We start from the raw sequence: 10,262 nt of genomic DNA on the forward strand, positions 1-10,262 counted from the left end.
TAGGAGTGTTGGTTTCGTGTCCTAACATTCATGGGACTACATACATCAGTATGTATAAGGTTAAATGTGCCCATACTTCTTTTAGGATTACCTGTAAATGGCCTTTTCGCCATCTTGCCTTGAATGCAATGTTAACAAGTTGGTAGATCTTCTAATGTGAGAAAATCAAGAGGAGCATCATTTACCAATCTTGTGATGCGTTCTTTGTTTATATGGCCAAATTGGTAATGCATTTCGTCATTACCTACAGGCATGTGGGATTAATAATTTCTTGTATTGTTTTCTTGGGGATGCATTCCGTCATTGTTTTGATCACATTTGTTTCTAGAGAAGGGTGGAGAACGTAAAAGACCATTCTCAAGTTCTCTATGAGTAAGAAATTTGTTATTTAATTTAATTATAATTTTATTACTAAATAAAATAGAATAACCATGCTTACAAATCTTAGAAACCAGAATCAAATTTATTCTAAGTAATGGAATGTAAAGACAATATTTTAAAGTAATTGTCTCTTCTCTAAAACTAAATCTACTGTTCCTATAGCAATAGTTGCAATGGTTTTAGATGTCCCCAAATAAAGAACAACCTCATCTTCATTTAGCCTTTTACTTTCCTTGAACCCTGCATTGTATTACATGCATGGATAGAAGCTCTAGAGTCAATACACCAGGATGTATAAGTGATCAACATGTTGGCATCTATGACATGAGTTTCGAAATTATCTTCTTTTTTCTACCTGAGGGATTATAGATACCAATGACAGTTTTTCTAGTGCCCAATCTCCTTGCAAAAGTGACATTCATCGAATGACTTATCTTTCTTCTATTTCTTTTGTTTACTTCTCTTCCTCTAAGGCATCTTCTTGCCCTTTTGTTTCTTTCAGGCAGGTTTTCCTCCTTCAACAAGCATGGATACTAGCTTGTCCTTTTTAATCAATTCCTCAATTCTCTACAACATATTGCCAAGCTCTTGCAAGTTAATTGTTAGCTTGTTCATGTTGTAGTTCATAACAAACTAATTAAAGGATGTGAGTAGAGAGTTTAAGATGACATCAGTCTTGGTGTCATCATCCAATTGGGAACCAAGAGCCTCTAGTTCATTGATAAAACCTATTATCTTTATGGCATAGTCATCAACCAGTTGGTTCTCAGTCATCTTGGTGGTCATTAACAGTTTGAGGACCTTTTTCCATGTAGAATAATTTTGCTCCTCATACACGATCTTTAAACTATCAAAAATTTCTTTGTAGTTTTCTACTTTGTCAAATTGCCTCTGGATAGAGTTATCCAATCAGGCAATGATGTAACATCGGGCAATGGAGTTTTCTCTTCCCATTCCTGATATTCCCTTCTTGCCTTAGATGCTCTATTAGGGGGCATTCTAGTGCCAAGTTAGTGACAATTTTGTTCAATTTCTCAGATGTGAGAACCAAGTTAAGGTTATGAAACCAGTCTGCGTAGTTTGGTCCCTTGAGTTTGTTGTCATCTAACAATTTATCGAACTATCCGTGTGCCATTTCTGACAAATAACACAAATCTATTAGTCCATCATCTAATCATTGTTTCATTTTATGTATTGTAGAAAGGACTTTTATCTACCTTCCATTTTCATTTGGTCATCTCTAAGATTTCCCTCTATCTTAGGGATAGAGACATTTTTCATATCTCTAGAAATGTGGAAAATCACATAGGTACATGGGGCCAACTATTTCAGTTGCATAACCCTACCACTTATTATGAAGGATCACAGATCCACCCACCTGATGAGATTTCCCTTTGACCTCCACTAGACAAGGTTCATTGCCATTTTATGTTAAACCTTTCTAACTGGTAAGTGCTGACCTATCATATCAAGAGCCCTAAGGTATTGTAAAAGAGTCTTCCATTTTAGGATAGACCCCACCCATTAGTTTATGACACCCCTATCATCCTATGAAGCAATCCCACTAACTGCCTTAGTAAAATGGATAGCCCAATTTTATGGTGCATCTTCGCCCACCAATTCAGCCCGTTTCCATGCTAATGATGGAAGGCCTTTAGAGATATATCATCTTATGATATTCCCTATTTCATAGCACTTATATTAATCATGAGGGAACAAGTATATCAATCCCTAGGTCAACTTTAGGTCTTACCATAATGGATCCCACTAACTTTCATAAAGTCAGATTCAAATGGGCCCTAAATGGGCTAGGGTTCCCACGGGGTTTCTCTTTGGAGAGGAAACAAGAAAATGGCCCATTAAAGGGTGATTATACAATGATCCATGGACATCATGACAATGATGTACATTCAGCCATGATGGGCGTAGAGAGCCACATAAGTATTTTCATGGGCCAATCACTTATGACCTATATATGAATCACATTCATATAGCACATCACATACAAAATTGATCAAAATCAAATTAAAACTTGTAAAAACCAAATTCAATTAAGTTAACACATGATCAGCCTATTAATGGACACAATTATCAAATAATATTTATCTTGGTATATGAGCCTAACTGTAGAAGGTAGTTCGGCCCATATAGCTATCCATGTTGAAATGAGCTTAGTTTGCTTGGACCTAACTTAATTAGGCTTTACAAGCACGGGCTGAATTGATCCATGTAATGTCCCTTCAAACCCCTAGCATAGATCCAAAATTGATTGTTTATATAGTGATCCAAGGGGCTGTTAACAATCCCCAAACAATCATAGGTTCGGCCCATGTAAGTTGGACCAAAACTTGGTCAAATCGGCCTAGGGTTTGGTGCCTAAAACATGTATCAATCCACATAAATTATGATCTGAAAATTCTCAGTTATTATTCAAAATCATATCAGCAAATAAACAGAAATTTTTTAAAATTAAATAACTAGGGCTGATAGTGTGATGGTTCAAATTCAATCCGGATGAATGTAGGAAGCCATCAAACTGCTATCTCCATATTGGACTTCTTCTCTTTCTCTTTCTTCGCGGTCTTCGATAATTTCTCCGATGTAAATAAAATAGGAAAACCTAACTTCTAATGTTTACATCACAAAAAAACCTAATACTTTCTTTCTAGAAAAGAAAAAAAGAATTAATTATAGACTAAATAATCAAATTATCAAACAGTGTGCATGAATCTTGCCACCATTGAAGATTTCGATCCCCATCACACTTTTAGCCCAATAATTCAAGAATTCAGAATAGAACAATTCTATAATATATCAAAAAAATATAAAATATTAATGTTCAGATCATTGGCCCAAAATTTGAGAACTGAGTTCTTAGTTTTCATGTTGGCTAGGGCGAATTGGCTAGACTAGTTCTTGCCGATTTGATCTTCTTTTAGCAACACTATTTTCAGCAAAACTATAACCCAACTTGCTTGAATCAAATGAGGTAAGTGAGCCTAATTTTCTTCAACATTTTTCTTGTAAAAACTAGAAGAAAATTAATAAAAAATCAGTTATTGAAAGCCTAGGTCGTGATAGGTTTTCTTGGGAAACAAAGAGAAGAGGAGAGAACAAGAGAGAGAGAGAGAGAGAGAGAGAGGTGTTTTAGTCTGGTTGGCCTTGTTCTTCTTTTATCTCCTCATGAAGCATTCTCCTAATCAAATTAAGAGATTCTCCAAATATGATTTGTATCCAGACTCTATTAAAAGATAAGCCTTATCCTCTTAAGAGGGTAAGTGCTCCATATCCATTACCAAACCTAGATTTGACCTAGAGTAGCACATGACAACTTTACTTAATTTTATTATTTACGGGCTTTAGGCCCATCTACTTCAAATGCTCACTACCCAAGGTGTTGCATGGCCACTTTAGGCCTGATATTGTATATCTTGGGACCTCACAATGATCTAACTTAAGCCCACATGGGTTTAGTCCAACCTCTAAAAGAGGTTAGGCCGAATTCACTACTGAGGGCAGTGAACCCTTTACCCAATCAGGATTAGTCCTATTTGGGCCCAACATTTACACCTAAATGATCATTGGATTCAGCCATCCTATGAAGACCCAATGATAATGGACTCATGTAAGACAAAGCATATTAGGTAATCAGTTTTGTAATGGTCTTTTACACTTAACCACTCAACCCATAATGATCAAAACACTGTCCAACAAGGAAGGATCTCTCCCCTGGTTGCATGGTGCAATGTCACACTTTCTTCTTGGATGGATCCTAGGATTAAAACCTTTTGCAAATTAGTTTCATAAAATAGTAGTATATAGCATATAAATATATTTTGCAAAACTAGATTTCAAACACATATGAAATCCACTGCCGGTATGGGGTTATATATTTCAAACTAGAGAGAGTGTAAACCCTGATTTTCACTTTGTCCGACAAAGGGGTCGATCCTATCTCTATGGTCACCCACCCAAGTGAATTCTTAGGTTACCCCAACATACCGAAACCCTTAATGGATCTCACTAGTTGGCATATCAAAGACAGTCCAATCCAACACCTACTATAATACCGTAATTATGTTTAAAGTTATGTATAACTTTCTAGTTTTGCCCATCTATCTCCAAGTTTCAGGGTATAATTGGAAGTTGGTCCTGGTTCATTGCTTTTAATAAACACCCACTTGCTGTGGTTGGGGTCTAACCCTATCACTCCTTGGTAGCACACTAGTGCCAGTTTTGGCAAGATAAACTCCCCAAGCCTATCCAACGGTTGAGAACATTTTATATTAACACGAGTCTCATAAGTGTCCAATTTAAGGAGTAATTCATAGAAAACATACCAATATCAACATGAAACAATAATGCACCTTATTCATTTAAAAATAAATATTCATGTACATCAGTCTGATTGGAGCTAAGGGCATATACTGTCTAACATGAACAACCATTACATTCAGCTAATCCAAATTAACTCTCAATGGCATTTATCCACCATTGGAATGGTACAATGTGCCTAAAAGCACCAATTTATACTATTATAAAAAGTATGAATGAGGGTGTGGAACTTTTCTGGACTAAAATGCCCATATTTGTGTATTTAGTCCATCTCTAATTATGAGGGTTGAAATTTATTTTCAATTAATGCTTTCCATCTCATTTAATCCCCTCTTATTAAGTCTTGTATTTATGGTATTAACTCTCATTCTCTCTTATTAAATCATATATTTAAGTTATTTTTTCACTAAGAAATGATATAATTAAATTTGTGTCCAATAATTTTAACAATATACCCATATATTTTAAAACTTACTAAAAAACATTCTTTATCCAAGTGATGACTAAGCAATTCAATCATTTGTATTAAATTAATCAACCCATGAAGTCAAAATCATATAATAAAATTTTTAAATAGAAATAAATATAGAAAATTATAAATATGTAGAAAAATTAAACACATTTATGATATTTAATTAAATAATAAATGAAATTATTTATTGATGATAAAAATGAAATACATAATCTTACTAACCAAAAATGAAATTATTTTCCTATTTGGTGGAGATCAATAGTTCAACTTTTGGGGCAAATGTGTCAACCTTTAATTTCATAATTAAATAATACAAATTAATAAAATATAAAAACACAAAAATGAAAAATGCATAGTTTTTACAAAAAAAAAACATTTGGGACATGTATAATATCATATGTTTATCATATTAAACAAAAAAATAACTGTACATAACAAAATTATTTTTACACACAAAAATAAAAAAAAAATTATAGAAGAAAATGAACACATCTATAATTCTATATTTACACTATTATTAAAAATATGAATAAGATCATGAAAGTTTCTTTTAACTAAAATACCTTTTTTTTTTAATTTAACCCCTATTTAATTGTGAGGTTTAAAATTTAATTTGAACTACTACTTTTCACCTCATTCAATTCCCTATTTTTAGGTTCATACATTTTTTTTAATAAATAAACAAAAAAAGATACACAAAGAAGATAAAATATTACATAAAGAAAAGTCCAACGCAAGTAGGCGTATCAATGATGCCCGAAACTTTGCAACCCAATATGAGGTGTATATGTAATTAGATTTGGATTTTATAATCTACATCCAATTAATAATCAAGAACAAAAATATAAAAAAAAAATACATGAATTTTATAGAAAAATTTTGAGTACATTATTACTATCATTATCATCATTTGTAATTACCACATGCAAAGCACATATACACTTACTAGTTATTTTAAAAGGAGTAATGGTCGAAGGAAGAATACTGAATATCCATTTCAAAGAGCAAGAACAAGAAGCTCCAAAGTTTTTCTCATTTTTTATGGAGGGTCATTTTTGCCAAAAAAAAAGATTGATTTTTATACCAATCACCCATTTGGTCATTATTTTACAAACATAACCGAATTTGTCTATTCAAAAAATTCGGTCGTTTATGTTGTAAAAACCAAAAAGCCTTATTAGTTAAGAAGTTAAACGAATACATATAGTACCCCTATGGCCCTATACAAGTGTTTTAAAAACAGATCCAGAGGCCAAATAGTTTTTGCCTCCGGTTGTGTTTTGCCGGTTTGAGTTACTGGGTCGAATGGTTCAGACCATGCCAATATATATATATATATACATATTTTATCAATAAATAATGTATAATTATATTTCAGATATTATATATGTATTATTTTAAATTTAATTTATATTTTTAATTCAATTTTTAATTTTTTATTTATAAAAGTATTAAAATTACAATTTGAGGACAAAAAAGTTTTTTTTTTTTTTTTGCAAAGATAGCGGGGTGATGCCTTGGGATGCATAGATCTCGAAAAGTTACCAAAAAAAATCACCTAAATTGGACATTGAGTGCAAAGTTATGGCCTCCCGAAGTTTGCATACATAGTATGCAACTTGCAACCCAATCACCGGGTTGATTGAGTTAATGGTCCAATCGTTCAGGTCAGACAGTTTTTTAAAAAGTCAATGGTTTTTGACATTTCTTTGGGTTTTACTTGAACCAGACCCAAAATCTCGACCGGGTCAACAGTAGGTTGAAAACACTGGTATACAATATGGGTCACTTATGAATGTATAGAACCCATATACCAAATGTGAAAGTGTCATGGGAAAGTGGGTAACTTAATGCGATATTCATTATTGTACGTTTTACAATGTAAAAGCGGATCAAATTTGTGGAAGCCATATTCTATTTCTATATGGTGTTAAATGAAATGGGTCATTGCTATGTTTGGTTTCGTGAGTGTTTATTGGAAAAACACCACTATATCAATGCTACACATAGGCGTTGGTGTTTATTGTGCATGAAGCCATTGTTTGGTTTCAACGCTTATCAAATAAATGCTGAAAAACACAACACTTGGATTTATGTGCATGGAAAGTAACTTTATGGGGTGTTACTTGAAATGCCCATAAAACACCCAACCAAACAAAAAAACAATAAACGTTTAAAGTAGTGTTTTTCAAATAAACATTTATCTGATAAACACCACATGGATAAACGCCCATGGAACCGAACACATACTTTATTTTCTTCCTCCGATTTTTTAAAATGGGTTTCTTGCAACCTGGACAGTAAGCATTTCTCATGAATAATCAGACATTTTCAAATGAAATGGGATTAGCTGAAGGCTTTAGTTGCTATATAATAAGCTGTGGAACCGATGATAATGCCCCACACTAGTGATAAAATACATTTGAAAGATTGAATGGTTGTGGAGCCCATATATTTTCTAACTGGTGTGAAGTACTATTATTGGTTCCACAGCCTGCTGAACAGCTATTGCGTTCAGCTAATCCTTGTTAGAATGGTCACTTTGAAGACTACATTGTAGGGGATTAATAGGAATGGCAACGGGGCAGGGCGGGGACGGGGAGCCTCTCCTCATCCCCATCCTCGCGAAAATCCCCATCCCCTTCCCCGCTAATGGGGACAAGGTTATCCCCATTCCCATCCCCACGGGGATCTCCATTCCCCGTGATTCTTTATAATGCTAACCATTTTGTTTTTGTTTTTTATTTTATTTAAAAAAATAAAAATAAAATAATTAACATTTACAATCTTATTAAAAAATATTCAAACATATTCAACCATATTTTTAAAAATATTAATATATAGATGTATGTTTACATATTTACATATATAACGTATGCATACATATATACATATATATTAGTGGGGATCCCACGAAGCGGGGATTGGGGTCCCCGCGAGGCGGGGAGTGCTCTCCCCGTCCCCGCCCCATTCCCGCTAACGGGGATGAAAATTTCCCCTCCCCGTCCCTACGGGGGAAAATCATCCCCATCCTTGCCCTATTCGGGGCGGATCCCCACGGGGATCGGGGAAATGGGGAAAATTGCCATCCCTAGGGATTATTAACTATTAGGCTGCATTTGGTTGGAGTACGAATATAAATTTGTAGAGTGCAAAACAAAAATGTTTGGTTCATGTGAGTTCAAAGTGGTTCAAGATTTACATACCCACTTTGCACTCAGCTCATTTGTTTTGAAAGATGCAAATAAGAATACAATTTTTGTGGATGTTTGACATTTTCATCAATGAAAATACAACTGTTTCTTACTACCAAATGGTGTTCCAGCTACTCCCACCATTAAACAAATATAAAAAATAACAGACCATTAAATAAATATAAAAAATAATAGATTAATGTTGTAGCTGAAACTGCCTGTGGTGTTGTAGCTGAAAATTCAGATGGAAGCTGACCTCTCAGGAGCAATTCTCCTCTTGGAAAGCATGAGTGTCAAGAAAAGAGGAACCATAGCAGCAAATAAATGCTTAAGAGTATGCTCATTGACAACATGAGAAGTCCATTTATAGATCGGTTTGTCTTCTGCTTCTATTTTAGCCAAGAGATAAAATGCTGCAACAATAGGAATTAATACCATGATTAATCTGGTTCACTGTTAAAGACAACACTGGCAGACGACAAAATTTCATGGAAAATCTATGTTCCATGAACCACAAACCTGCAGCCCAAAGCCAATAATCTGAATGCGTATACATTGGAGGCAATAAGATAGCCATTATAGGAATGACAACGCAGGGAACAAACTGGACAAGTGCATTATAATAAAAGAGCAAGATTTATGTGATGAAATCACTAGGTCCAGAAGGTAATCATCATTAAATGGAAAATAATAAGATCTTGCATTCTTGCCTCCAATAGAAAATGCTTATTATACCCGTCAGAACAAGGGGAATGATAGAGACTGTTCCCTTCTTGTCGTCGATCCTTTCAATGATAAAGATTGACATAATTGATGTGAATGCAAGGGTCATCTGCATTAGTTAGGAAATTTTCAGTATGATATGTCAAAAACAATCAACACATAAGAACATAAGAGAGCTGATAAAAAAATATAATAGCATAAGAGAGTGAATGGCTGTAAAGGCAGCAACCATTTGGACAACTTGGGAGGAAAGAAATTCAAGGATCTTTAGGGACCAGATAAGAAATAAGGAAGCTTAGATTGACTGAATAACAGCTAGGGTGGCACACTGGATTAAATCATTGGATGTTTCTTCTCCTTACTTATTTGATAAGAAAGCTTTAGAGCATGGGAAACTGCTGACTGCAGAAGGTCTTTAACTTACGCTATCCTAAATCAAAATTAACTGAAATTGTCTTGATAAGAAAGCTTGTTAAGCATTATATCCCGACTGAAGTGAACAAAAAGGGGATAGGGATGCTCAATCCCCCTTCCTAATATAGACTCAAGTGAACAAAAAGCATTATATCCCATTTGGTTTTTAACTAAATAGACCAAATGCTCACCCCTAATATAGACAGAAGAGATGCGTATCTATTTTCTCCATCACAACATGAGATTCTTAATTTCCTAACATGGTCAAGGATCATAATAAAAATAATGTTTGATATATCTCCTTTGAAACTTACTTGTGTGGAAAGAAGGGAAAAGCATATGTAAAATCTTCACAACCCCTGAATAATGAACAACACTATCAACTAAGCAATATCTTCCACTGGCTGAAGGAATCTCAAATGCCTAAATATGTGCATTCGCAACATCTTTAACATTAACCCATCCAAGTGTTGCATTGGGATATGTATTTGCACCTACAATGTACAAAATTTCGGGAACAATAATAATGTAATCAGAAGCAAAGGCATTTTAAATTTTAATGAATTATTTAGTATTTACTTCTCTTACCCAGGAGAGAAAGTAGAGGCCCAGGGTGGGAGGGGAATTTCTTGAAATTGGAATGAAAGGGGAAATAAAAACATGCGAAGTTGTGTTCAATATTTTACAAAATGAGGTTGTATGTGTGTAGAAAATATTCTACAGGTCAATTATAAGCCTCTCTA

The 10,262-nt window shown here is 34.1% G+C and overlaps 1 long non-coding RNA gene across 1 annotated transcript; it reads right to left on the reverse strand.

Moving 5' to 3' along the window:
- Positions 1 to 8,350: 8,350 nt before the first annotated feature.
- On the reverse strand, positions 8,351 to 10,007 carry LOC104608144 (uncharacterized). The gene is made up of 3 exons (XR_016078878.1): positions 9,834 to 10,007; positions 8,902 to 9,214; positions 8,351 to 8,795 (listed from the first exon to the last, which is right to left on the reverse strand). It is a non-coding gene; the product is annotated as an uncharacterized LOC104608144 (long non-coding RNA).
- Between the last annotated feature and the right edge of the window lie 255 nt (positions 10,008 to 10,262).

Source organism: Nelumbo nucifera, chromosome 7 (genome assembly GCF_055504915.1).
Source record: "Nelumbo nucifera cultivar China Antique chromosome 7, China Antique-T2T, whole genome shotgun sequence".
In the NCBI taxonomy this organism is placed as follows: Eukaryota; Viridiplantae; Streptophyta; class Magnoliopsida; order Proteales; family Nelumbonaceae; genus Nelumbo; species Nelumbo nucifera.